At 34.9% G+C, this 13,707-nt stretch overlaps 1 protein-coding gene across 9 annotated transcripts in view; it reads left to right on the top strand.

Annotated features, from left to right (window-relative positions):
* Sox6 (SRY-box transcription factor 6) overlaps positions 1-13,707 on the top strand; it is a 576,267-nt gene that overhangs the window by 16,746 nt on the left and 545,814 nt on the right. Inside the window, exon 1 of one of the 9 annotated variants that reach the window (XM_074042124.1) lies at positions 13,202-13,446. The exons of the other annotated variants lie outside the window; for them this stretch is intronic. The gene's annotated coding sequence lies outside the window, so the exon portion shown is untranslated. Of the gene's footprint in view, positions 1-13,201; positions 13,447-13,707 lie in introns of those variants that run through there. 9 annotated transcript variants of the gene reach the window in all.

Here is a 13,707-nt window from a genome sequence, read left to right as displayed (position 1 = left end):
TGTGCTTATTTTTGGTGGCACTGGGGTTTAAGCTCAGAGCTTTGGGCTTGCTAGTTAGACCCTCTACTCATGAGCCGTACCTCCAGCCCTTTAGTCTTTGGTTGTTTGTGTCTTGCTTTTTATTCAGGCAGGCATGGGCTTCAGCCTTCCTATTTTAAGGCTTCCTGCCGTAGCTGGGATGACAGCCCATGTCATGATGCCCAGCTTTTCTCCATTTAGATGGAGTTTCACAAATTTTTTGTCCCAGCTGGCCTCAAAGCACGATCCTCTGAATTTTAGTTTTCCCAGTAGCTAGCATGACAGCTGTGAACTGCCAGGTCCTGACTTCCATTTGTACTTTCTGTATAGGTTTGTGTGATTTACAGGTATATTAAAGTAAGGTCATGTACATTGAGTATTTCTGTGTTTTAATTTGTGTGGCATTTTGTAACAGGCTTATTTTCTCTAAGGGGAAAATATGTATTTACACACAACACAATACACACACACACACAGAATCAGTCTAAACTGGGTAGGACCTGTGAACTTGGGGACTCACATTCTTATCTATAACATGACAAGGAAGGGATGAGAAATAGCTTGACTTTTAATTATGACACTTTCAGCTCTTTTCCAAACCATATACCATAATCATCTATGTCTTAGTTGTGAAGTTTTTGTATAATTTCTTTATTATATCCACAAAGAAAGATCATTAATATTATCAAGAGCTGTGTGAGTAGAGAATATAGAAAAGTATATTCCTTTATATTGTATCTTAATGTTTCTTTTGTATTTTCTTAGCACCTCTTTCATGTCTTTATGTTGTTACTCTTCCTTTTTGATCTGGCATAAATTAGCTTCTATAATTAAAATGCCAGTATAAAAGGACATTTGTATCAATGTCCTTTACATTTTATGAGGCCATGTTGATACAGTTTTTAGTTTTGCATATTTAACAAGTTTACATCTGATATAATTTAAAAACAGAAATATGATTGTGTTAAATTTAGCAAAAAGGGCACTAAATTATATGGTCATCCTACTTACTTAGTTAAATCTATTGTTAATACAACTTAAAAGTAAATATCATTGGTAATTAATAAAATGTTTATTTCAATATAAGAATACAGTATCACCCTTCTTTATTGGAATGGAGGTAAGAAACATTTTTCAGTACTTAAAGTCAAAGGAGAATTTAGGATGTTGAAGGAAAGAAGGAAATAGAGATCTTAAGTAGTTTGGAAAGCCTAAGAACAACTGGAGAATATTATAATCTGAAAGAATTACTCTGGCAAAACAATTTTAAGACTTACTTGGGAGAACTTTTTTTTTTTTTTTGTGGATCTGGGGTTTGAACCCAGGGCTTTGCTCAGAAAGCAGGTGCTCTATCACTTGAGCCATACCTCCAGTCCATTATTCTCTGGTTATTTTGAAGATGAGATCTGATAAATTATTTGCCTAGGCTGGCCTTGAACCACAACCCTCCTGATCTCTGTCTCCTGAGTAGCTGGGATTCCAGGCATGACCTGCCATGCCCAGACACTCTGCTACATATTTTTAATACTGCCACAGCTAAAAATGAAAGCCTAGAAAGAAAAAAAAAACCTCCCAAATATAATTATATCATTGATTACAATTTTCAAATTGTAAAACAATTTTTAATTCCATGCACAAAACATGCAAAGAGATTTGTTAAAATTTGGCTGATAAATCACTATCTTACTTAATGGTAATCAGTGCCAATGGGGATGAAAGTATAGCATTTTGTATTTTAATAAGTGGACTTAAAACCCATTGAAACTCTTTGGAACATCATTAAACAAGTTAGACTCTTCAGTTGCCAATTTTTAAATTGAAAATAAATTAGAATTTTTGTAGGTAATACACATAGAATTTTGGTAACAAAATCACATTCTGATGGAATGTTTCCAAATATGTGTTTTCAAAATATTCTTTCATAGCGTGAATCTGTTTTGAAAAGCATTTACTTTCTCATTTGCTAGAATATCACCTTTACCTTCAAGAGATAGTATGTATGTATACATGCATGTATGTATCTAATTACCTATCAAATTACCTATCTGAATAGCTACATGAATATCTATCTATCTATCTCCATTTTATATACTGAGTAACACACTCACAGCTTCTTGTCATCACATGAAAATTAAGCATATTTGGTAAGTTACTTTTTGCCATGAGATAAGCAGTAGAACCTGTGGGTGGTGCAAATAATTCTCATGGTCACATCCCATCTCATTTCAAAGCATGGTACAGATTTTACTGTTTTACAGGCTTATTTTAAAATGTCATTCCATTATTGTGCAACACTGGGCTTTAACATTTTGCTGCAATTGCTTGACTGTGAATGATGAAGTTAGTGGGGCCCATGGTGCTATGTCTATAATCTTACCCTTTTTTCCCTCCTTTAGTTTAGCGAGGGTGATTGCTTCACAAGTAGTTATACTTCCTTAGTTTTCCCTAAAAATTGCTTTTACTTTAAAAAGTAATTTACTGTCAAGACTATATCTATTCTGGTTTGTATTTTAGTGGCTCATTCAAAAGTATCATTTGGCCTATCAAAGATCATAGACTGAGGCATGTTAAGAAATATGTACATTCATTCATCTAAAAATGCAAGACATGATATGCTGCTTTTCTGCAAATCTTCAGTCATGTTTTCTATGCATCTTTTAACCTTGTTTGTGGTAGTAACGCAGAAGACATCGTTCACGTTGTATTTTGGATAAATGGTTATTCCACAGTTGTGTACTAAGCAGCTCTGATTTTTAATTAAGGGATTGTATTTAAATTTGTTGCCGTATTGTTTACTGTGTCTTATTGTAGCCCTTTTGATAGCAGCAGGAACAAGTGCTTTTCTCCTAGCATGTAGCTTTTTGTCTTTACTAAAGGAACTTCAGAGGAGATTTCTAAACATTTATCACTAAATTTGGTGAAATTTTGTAACTTACTGGATTGAGTTTTGCATGATTTTCAAACATTGTTGGAAAAGTTGTAACAATTTAAATTTGTATCTGTGTGCTTAGATTTAAATGTCTTGCTGATTATAAAGACTTCATATTCTTTTTATTTAATACTTCAAACTATGATAAGGCAAGGTACACTGCTAATGATACTAGATATAAACCTATATCTCAAATCATCTTCTTTATAATAAGAAGTATTGGCCTATTTTTGTCAGATCTGCTTGGATTGTCATTGTTTCTATCCTGTAATGTGGCTATTAAAGAGCTCCTACTAAGTAGTGCATTGCAGATTCATTATGGTCTTGTCAATAAAGCTTACATTATTAATATTTTCCTCTAATTTGTTTCTTTGGAAGAATCTTTTAAAATCACCTGGGCTTTTGTTCAGGGTTAATTTAGGAAAAAAAAGAAACTAGATAATACTATCTCCAATCAATCTTCCTTCTTAATTCACAGTGCTTTTTTATAGGATGTGAGGATTAATATTTGATACAGAGACCCAGAGTGCCAATATATATTTAAATTTAAGAGAAGATTTGTTTTTCTTAATTTTTAAATAAATAAAGATACCCCAATATATTTATATAGTATACTTCTATGATGATATATGCATTTAGGAAACCACTGAAATGGAAAAGTAGTTGGGAAAGAGAGAAGAGGGTGTGATGAGTCAGGAAGAAAAGCACGGTCTCCAGAAGACACTCTTCTGGGACACGATCCCTTGGGAGATTGTATCTGTCACTGGAAATGTGGTATAGGGAGTGGGGCTACAGATTTACCAAGGCTGGGGTTCAAGAAACAGTAGTGTAGCATTTTTACAGGGCTCTCATATAAGAAAAGAAGCAGATTTAATGTATTTTTTATTCTTTCAGATAAAGCAATTTTGAGTCATTTGTTGGTGTGAAGGAATCAGTAAAGTTTTATAGTTAGTGTATATATCATATTTCAGAAAAGGGAACGAAGCAGAGGATCACACTGTCCTGAATGCCTGGGGCTCTTTGTTGCTTCTACACTCAGCCTTTGTTGGATTTAGACATAATCAAAGCAGAGGTTGGGAAAGGTTTGGAAGGCAGCAGTCAGGGATGGCGATAGGCAAACATTATCATGAACATTCTCTTCTTTTCTTCCTTTCTTTAAATAGTTTCGCATACTTACTGGGCAGTTTGATATTGTAGCAAAGGCCCCATTTGGGAGTTTCAACTCTACCAGTAAACTTTGGGCAACTTTTGACTACCTCATTCCTCTCTAGGAATTGGTTCCTTCATGGCAGACTTGAAAGTTCGATGATCTCCAAAGAGTTTTCAGTTCTGATAGCCTGCTTATTCCCTTTTGGGATGGTGTTCTGTGCTGCTCCTTCACACAGAACTTCCAGTGAAGTTTCCCATTCTATATCAACCTCAGATTACCATATCCACTGTGCCTTCTAAAGTGAAAAATGGTAGGAGTCTAGTCTAATTATATGAGTTCATGTTGGTGGGCTCATAAAGCCAAAGCTATAAAATATTTCTAGCTTCCTCCCTTTACTTTTCTAGACAATTTTCACTGAATATATTTCTACAATGTACTCTTGGATATGGCTTTTGTTTTTTAACCGAAAGTGTCTAATAAGAACTTTAGGAAGGAAGGAAATATTAGCATCTGAAGGATTGCATCTGTGAAGGAGTTTGGGCAGGAGGAGATAGGCAGGGTGTTGGGACGCAGCCATCAATTCATTGCATGTGTTTGGCTAGGCTGGCAGCAATGGCCACTGCCAGGCTTTTTGAGTATGGTTTCTGTCATCAAGAGAGTTGGCTGTCTTTGAAGTTTGTTAGTTAACCTCTTCCAGAATCTTAAGAGTGTTACTGACACTCAAGAGGAGGATAAAGGAACCTCTAGGAATAGAAAACCCAACCATTTTCATTAAGAACTTACTTCTCTCCCACCAGTTTCTCATAGTTTATAATAAATGAACAAATCCAAGGTTTTCTCATTTTTCTTTTCAGTACCTATTGTTTCCATGAAATGTTGAGTAATGAAATAGATGCATATCACCAAACATATATTATGAAAAGACACAATATGCCAAACATATTTCTGGATGTTTTAATAATATGGAAATAGTAACAGTACCTGTGTCATATTTTTGAAAGCTTTGAGTAAGCAAATATACCTAGAAGAGTGTCTGATGTGTTATAAGCTCTCAGTAAACATTAGTGATTATTATTTTATTAAATTTACACAACAATTTTGGAGGTAGATATCATCATTCCTGTTTTTATAGAAAAATAAATTAAGGGTTGGAGAAGGAAAATAATTTCCCCAAGATCAGATAGCTATTGAATGGCAAAATTGTAATCTAGACATAGATTACAGTATATTATATTACTCTGTAATACATCTGCCTCTAATAGGCAAGTAAGGTAAGAGATTTCTCTCCAGATAATCTATAAGCCAAGATAGTTTTTTTTTTTTTCATTTTTCTTTTATTATTCATATGTGCATACAAGGCTTGGTTCATTTCTCCCCCTTGCCCCCACCCCCTCCCTTACCACCCACTCCACCCCCTCCCGCTCCCCCCCCTCAATACCCCGCAGAAACTATTTTGCCCTTATCTCTAATTTTGTTGTAGAGAGAGTATAAGCAATAATAGGAAGGAACAAGGGGTTTTGCTGGTTGAGATAAGGATAGCTATACAGGGCATTGACTCACATTGATTTCTTGTGCGTGGGTGTTACCTTCTAGGTTAATTCTTTTTGATCTAACCTTTTCTCTAGTTCCTGGTCCCCTTTTCCTATTGGCCTCAGTTGCTTTAAGGTATCTGCTTTAGTTTCTCTGCATTAAGGGCAACAAATGCTAGCTAGTTTTTTAGGTGTCTTACCTATCCTCACCCCTCCCTTGTGTGTTCTCGCTTTTATCCTGTGCTCATAGTCCAATCCCCTTGTTGTGTTTGCCCTTGATCTAATGTCCACATATGAGGGAGAACATACGATTTTTGGTCTTTTGAGCCAGGCTAACCTCACTCAGAATGATGTTCTCCAATTCCATCCATTTACCAGCGAATGATAACATTTCGTTCTTCTTCATGGCTGCATAAAATTCCATTGTGTATAGATACCACATTTTCTTAATCCATTCGTCAGTGCTGGGGCATCTTGGCTGTTTCCATAACTTGGCTATTGTGAATAGTGCCGCAATAAACATGGATGTGCAGGTGCCTCTGGAGTAACAGTCTTTTGGGTATATCCCCAAGAGTGGTATTGCTGGATCAAATGGTAGATCGATGTCCAGCTTTTTAAGTAGCCTCCAAATTTTTTTCCAGAGTGGTTGTACTAGTCTACATTCCCACCAACAGTGTAAGAGGGTTCCTTTTTCCCCGCATCCTCGCCAACACCTGTTGTTGGTGGTGTTGCTGATGATGGCTATTCTAACAGGGGTGAGGTGGAATCTTAGTATGGTTTTAATTTGCATTTCCTTTATTGCTAGAGATGGTGAGCATTTTTTCATGTGTTTTCTGGCCATTTGAATTTCTTCTTTTGAGAAAGTTCTGTTTAGTTCACATGCCCATTTCTTTATTGGTTCATTAGTTTTGGGAGAATTTAGTTTTTTAAGTTCCCTGTATATTCTGGTTATTAGTCCTTTGTCTGATGTATAATTGGCAAATATTTTCTCCCACTCTGTGGGTGTTCTCTTCAGTTTAGAGACCATTTCTTTTGATGAACAGAAGCTTTTTAGTTTTATGAGGTCCCATTTATCTATGCTATCTCTTAGTTGCTGTGCTGCTGGGGTTTCATTGAGAAAGTTCTTACCTATACCTACTAACTCCAGAGTATTTCCTACTCTTTCTTGTATCAACTTAAGATATAAGCCAAGATAGTTATCCAAGCTCCTTGGACAGTAGTACTCACTTTGCATGGCAGGGTGTTAACCGAGATTTTGTGATTCAGAACCATCTCTTCATGTCATAGTTCTCATCTAAACTGACAGTTTCTATGTCATGGATTGTTCTCAATTACTACCAAATCATGAAAAGTGTGACTACGGCTCCAATATGTACAAGTTTCAGTTAACATGGTATATTGCCTATAATTTTGTTAGCTTCACATTCACATACATAAATTCCCAAGTTCTCTGTCCTTTGGATCATTTAGGCAGTTCATTTTCATTTGAACCCATTATCTTTTTATTTTTTTCTCCTTTTAAGGGAAAGCATTGTGTTGCATAAGTAAGTTCTTTGAAGGTCACTGATGATTGGCTCTTTATTAATAAGCATGCCATTTCTGACAGTTATTGTGTCTAGTAGTAGATCTCTCTCTGCATTCAGACAGAAATATCAGATTTCTTGCTTTTTTAATCTCTCTCCACCTCCCATGATGTATATACCTAAACTTTCTAAATAGTGCACTTCTGTTTCAGATATGTACAAAGCCAGTGAGATAAGTTATCTCTCATTTGTTATTTTATTACATGAAAAATGATAGATTGCAGTATACAGTGAGTAACCCTTAAGCAAGAACTGGGTTTATTTAAATTTCTTTTTAGATATTGATAGTTAAGTTCTTTTTAAGCACTTAGTAAATCATTTCACCTGAAGTTATTGCATGGATGTCAATTTTAGAGCAAGGTAATTTGAAAACAGTAAAGCTTTGACTCTCCTCTTTTTAAAACTTACTTTATTATTTATTTGTTTATTTTTTGTGGTATTAGGTATTGAACTCAGGGCCTCATGCTCACTAGGCAAGGAAGGCACTTGAACCACATTCTCAGCTCTTGACTCTCCTCTTTATCAAAAATTTTAAAATATTCTCCTATTTAATCTTTATTGCTGCCTCCCCGGCTTAAGATTATGTTTAAAAAATCTATTCTTAGTATTCTTTGTCAACTGTTCTCAAGAGTAAGATCCTATGCTGACTCTAATTTTATTTCTGTGACCACTGCGTATAGTTAGTTTGGGGTTAAGAAAGCTTGTAGTTAAGAGAATACGCTACCCCTTTCTAGCAGTGTGAACTTGGACTTGTTATTCCATCTCCTCAGGCCTTAGTTTCCTTATCTATAAATAGTATCTACATCTTAGGGTTGTTTTAAGAATGAAAGGAGTAAATTTAAGTGTTTAAAACAGTGCTGAGTATGTAATAGTGCCATGTAAGCATTAACTATTATTAAAGTGAATGTCTTTGAAAAGAGAACCTGGCCAAAACATTCATCATACTTTACAAAAGGGGTAAAAATGAACACTACTAGAATGTAATGTGAAGTCTTTCTACAATTTCCTCACACAGGGACTCTAGAGGGCTTTCAAGAGAATTCTAACAGTAATAGGTACCTTGAGAATCTCTTCACCTGCAAATCAACAAATCTGTTGGAACTAAAAAATTTGTTTATTACAAGGTCAGCCTTTTTCTTTTTGAGTTTCATAATTTGCAGAGACTAGTTGACTTGGATACAGAGTGTGGATATGAGTTTTCTCAGGGCTAGGTTTGTGACTGCAACTGTAGTAACAATTGAAGAAGACATGATAGAGCTAAAAGTAGCATCAGATAACAGACAGGGAGTATTTTTTTTAAGCTCCCTCCCTCTGTTACTTACTCCATGTTACTTTGTTACTTACTCCACTTACACCACTGTACTGCTTACTGTACAGTACATATTATATACACATTATATTCATATATGGATGGGTTGTTGCAATATTTTTTATTCTCTGTTCTCTAACATTTTCTCTCTCCCACCTCCTGTAGCCCCCTCAGATAGACTTACTAATATTATTTTGTTCTCTCTGTCACTACAAATATATATATATATACACACACACACACACATGTGATCATATATGTTTCTGAATATACATTTAACTTACAGAACAGACAGAGAGTTTGACTCAGGAGGTATCTTCCAGGGAGGGCCCACGTACAGCTTACAGCTTGACTTGGTCAGTGGTTGCAGACTTGATTTCTAGGCTCAGAAGGTTATGGGTGGAGACAGCTGGTAAAATTGGGGTGTGGAGTTGGTAACTCTCTATTGTTCTCTGTTGCCCTCAACTTTTTTTTTTTTTTTTTTGATGTGGATTCTCAGTGTTCTTTTCACTCAGAAGGCATCCCTCAGGAGGGGATTAACCTCAGTCCAACAACCCTAGGAATTGCAGGCTTGACTTCCAGGTCCTAGAAGGTTCCTAGTGGAGACAGCAGACTGGCTATGTTAAATCTAGGATTGATCTTGGGTTTGTCTGATGACAAAAGCTAAGCTCTTTCCACTACTGATTCTCTACTATTTCCCTGGTAAAGAGGGCACCAATGGAGAGAAGGAAAGTAGCTGTGTCAGAGGAATCTATGAGTTCAGCTTTTAAAGGAACAAGAAAGATAGTACTAAGAGGGCAGGTGTAAAATCAAAGGGGTTTCCTACAGGCTGTAATGTCATGTTGATGGTGCTAGAGGAAATGACAGTGGTATGGTAGTTGTTACAAGTCGTTCATGGATAGATCAGAACTTGGGAACACATTTCTGAATACTGTACCTCAAATCATAAACTCATAGTCTTTGTATTATGGAACCTCCGAGTTGAAAGGGTGTTCAAATCACCCTTTTATGATGTGATTCCATATAAATGATTGTCCAATACATGTTGAGAGCAATGATAAGGAATTATTTTCTCCTTTCCACTAGAATATGAGCCTCATGCAGACAGGAATTTTGTCTGTTTGTTCATTAGTTGATTCTTTGTGAATGGAGTAGTGCCTGCCACCTTACAGATATTCTGAAAATATTGCTCAATGAAAGAATGCTTGGACAATTTGGTTAAAAGTTTTGTCTTATTGAACAATAGTATGCACCAAACATTATCTTGTGTAAGACTTAACCCTGTGAGGTATGTATTATTATTTCCAATTTATGGTTGAGGACACTTAGGAAGTAAGTAATTTTCTTCAGGTGATGTTACTAAAATGTAAGGGTCAGGATCTGAGGCTTTATTATCTCAGCCTAGATAATAATCATCTATTAATAGAACCCAAATGTTATGGAAGTCACATCACACTGTTGACTCATTAATCTTACTGCCAACTAAAACTCACAAGTCTTTTATTTGCTGTGCCTCCTTCTATACTTGAGTTGCTGATTGTTTTGAACCTAAGTACAGGAGCTTGTTTTTATTCCACATAAATTTTCTCTGGTTAAATTCATTTGATCTTTCTTAGTATCTTTTGGTTTAGTATGGTTTTAAAATTTTCTCAAATAGTTTTTGGCCATTTGTTGATAAAATTTTTACCCTTTAAGCTTGTTAATATTGTATAACACATGTTGATAGATTTTTTTAGTGAACAGTCTTTGTATTCCTCTCATAAACTACCTGATTACAGCATGTATGTATAAAACCATACTGTTGAATTTGAATTTTGTGTACATGAATTTGTGTCTATGATTTGTATATTTTTGGGTTTTGATAGTAGGATCATGCTAGCTTTTAAAGTGATTTGGAAGCTTTCCATCTTTGTCTATATTCTGAATAATTTGGAGAGGAATTTGTAAGTTCTTTAAATGTTAAAAAAACCCCTTACCTATAAAACCTTTTGATCTTTACATGTTTTAAAGGGATAGGTATTAACAGTATTTATGGTCTGTTCATATTTCCTACCCTTTCTGGTGTCAGTTTTGGTAATTTGTATTTTGCTGGGAAATCATCTATTTTCTCTTGGTTTAAAAAATATATTGGCATATGTTGACATGAGTTTTAAATTTTTACTTTCTACTTTTCTGTGTTTGTGGTTATATGATCTTTATTTTTCCTTGTGTCTTTAATTTTAAGGTCTTTTTGAGTACTAATTCTATTATTTAACATGTTAATTATTACAACCTATTGAGCATGCTAGTATATAGTTTGCATTTATTCATTTATCTCAATTAAATAAAATTCAACAACAATTTAATAAGTACCTCTATATGCCAGATAGATGCTAAAGATACAAAAGGTGATTAAAACAGGGTCATTCCTGTAATAACCTTACAATATAGCAAGGATATTGAAGACTATTTTTTAAATGTTTTGCTAAAAATAGTTTCTGCTGGGTATTGGGGGGGAGAGGGAGGGGGCGGAGTGGGTGGTAAGGGAGGGGGTGGGGGCAGGGGGGAGAAATGAACCAAGCCTTGTATGCACATATGAATAATAAAAGAAAAATGAAAAAAAAATAAATAAATGTTTTGCTAAAATTCTGATACATTGTTTCTAACACATCACTCCATTGGGCAAAAAATACTTCTAACAAGGAAACAAAAGGGAATAATAAGATGGCACCTATTCTTTGTGAACCCAGTGTTCACATTCATATAAGAAATGAGTTACTAAAAGATAGCTTGCTCTTTGTTAGTCTATTGGAAAGATTTTTAGAGGGTATTTTAAGCTTTCTAGAAATTTATAAATTTTTATCAAGTAGAGAAGTTCTTAAATTGTAGCAGACATGCAGATCACCTGGTGGTCTTTAGAAAAATGTGGATTCTGATTCTGTCTGGGGAAGGGCAGGAAAGATTCAGTACATTTCTAACAAGCCGCCAGGTAATGTCTTTGCAGCTTTTCCTCAGTGCTGCTGACTGGGACAATACTTTAAGTAGCTGGAAGGTGAAGGGCAGAAAATAATATATCTTCTCTTTTACAATTATTAAAGTGAAAGATTTTATAAAATTAATAAATAGAGCATTTAGATTCTAAATGCTTTAAATTAAAAAGACTTGACAATGCCTCATGTTGGTGAGGAAGCAGAACAACTGAAATTCTCATATACTGTTGGTGGGAGTGTAAATTGTTATAACTAATGCTAAAAACTCTTTGACAGTATTTATTAAAGTTAAACACATGACCATTCTATGGCCAGCAGTTACACTACTGGGTAAAAAGTGTTTTTGAGGTAGGGGGAATTTTTGTCTTGAATTCCTCCCTCCTCCTGTTTGTTTATTTTATTTACTTATTTATATATATTTAAAATTCTTATCATTAATAGTACAAAGGAGTTGTAAAAATTTCATAGATACATACAGTATACTTTGAACAAGTTCACCCCCTCCATTACATTCCTTTGCCCCTATCTTCCTCCCTTTTCAAATAGTGTTTGGTATGTTTCATTACACAATCTTCATACATACACATGTAATGTACTGTCAGCTTCTTCATCTCCCAGTCTTCTGTCATTCCCCTCCTCCCTCCCACAAATTTCACCCTCCCCTTCCCATTCCCCTTTTACATTCATGTCCCATATTCATTATCTTCCAATGATTGTGGAAATGGGACATGAATGTAAAAAGTATAAATATTAGTTAATTCAGACAAAATCAATCTCTTCTTAATATTATTGTCCTAACTGGGAACATCTTTTTTTATGTGCACTGTATATTTTCTCCTTTTTTGTTATTGTTGTACTGGGGGTACACTGTGACATTTAACTGGGGACTTCTTATTTCCTTCCAATTGTGTGTTTGTTGTACATGCCTTTTAAATTTATTTTCTTCACATTGGTCCTTTTGTTTTTCATAATTAGGAACAACCACATTAGCAAGAGTGGGGCCATTTGTTTGGAGTAGTACTTTTGACTATGGGAATATTGCTTAATAGAAATTTACTCATTCATAATCTTTATTGTGATTTCTTTCTTTTTTAAAAATACTGATTTTTTACACTTTTATTAGCATGTATTAGTTGCATTGGGGATTTTACTGTGACATTTATCTGTGTGCTTACAATGTATCTTTAAGTAGATTCACCTGAGGTAGGGGGCTTTTATATAATGTAGGCTATTGCTTGTTTGGACTGTGAATGAGGTGGTTCTAATACTTAACTAAATTTTAAAAAAGGGGAGTGTGTAGGCAGTTGTTTGTAGTTTTCAAAGAGCTTTCTATATACTGTATATTATTTCACTTATATTCCAGTAACTACATGAGGTGGGTTTGTTCATTCTTTAAAAAACTGAAGTGCAAACATGTGCAAAGTGTTTAAAATATAGATGTATGTATGTGTAATGAATAATTATAAAGTGAATCCCATGTAAGCAGTATCTAGATGAAAATAAGAGAATACCGACATCATCCCAGAAGCCTCTTGTGTCCCTTGCCAATTTAACCCACACCCTCACTCTTTCAGGCAACCACCATTATGTTTTTAATGTTAGTCACTTTCTCTACTTTATAGTTTTACTGCTTATGAAAGCCTATTTAAAGCAACTTTGATTTTGCCTATTTTTATGCATGATATAAATGGAATAATTCAGGTCTATTTTTATGTATTTTGCAGTTTTTGCTCATCATTTATCATTATCATGAGGTCATTGTTTACTAATTTCCTTTTAATTTTGTGAATATCAGAGTTATTTATCCCTTCTGTGGTCGCTGGACATTTGGAATTTTCAAGTTGCTGGTTGTTATGGACAATGCTGCTATAAACCTTCTTGTGCATATGTTTATTCTTGGAGACCACACGCACAAGTTTCTCTAGACTGCATTCAGGAATGGAACTGTTGGGTCAGAAGGTATGCCTGTCTTCATCTTTTCTAAACTCTTTTCTAAAAGCGATTTATACTGACTCCATCCATTTCATTGACATCCTTGCCAACAATCTGTGTTGTCAAACTTTTCTTTCTTTTATTTACTTATTTTTTTGAGACAGGGTCTCAATATGTACTTTAGGGTGACTTGGAACTTGCTCTGTAGCCCACCTGGCCTCAAAGTTGCAATCCTCCTGCCTCTACCTCTTGAGTGCTAGGATTTCAAGTGTGTACCACACACTCAAC

The sequence above is a fragment of the Castor canadensis genome, chromosome 1 (genome assembly GCF_047511655.1).
Source record: "Castor canadensis chromosome 1, mCasCan1.hap1v2, whole genome shotgun sequence".
In the NCBI taxonomy this organism is placed as follows: domain Eukaryota; kingdom Metazoa; phylum Chordata; class Mammalia; order Rodentia; family Castoridae; genus Castor; species Castor canadensis.
The sequence above is the reverse complement of the archived record's forward strand: the minus strand, read 5'-3'. Positions and strand labels throughout refer to the sequence as shown.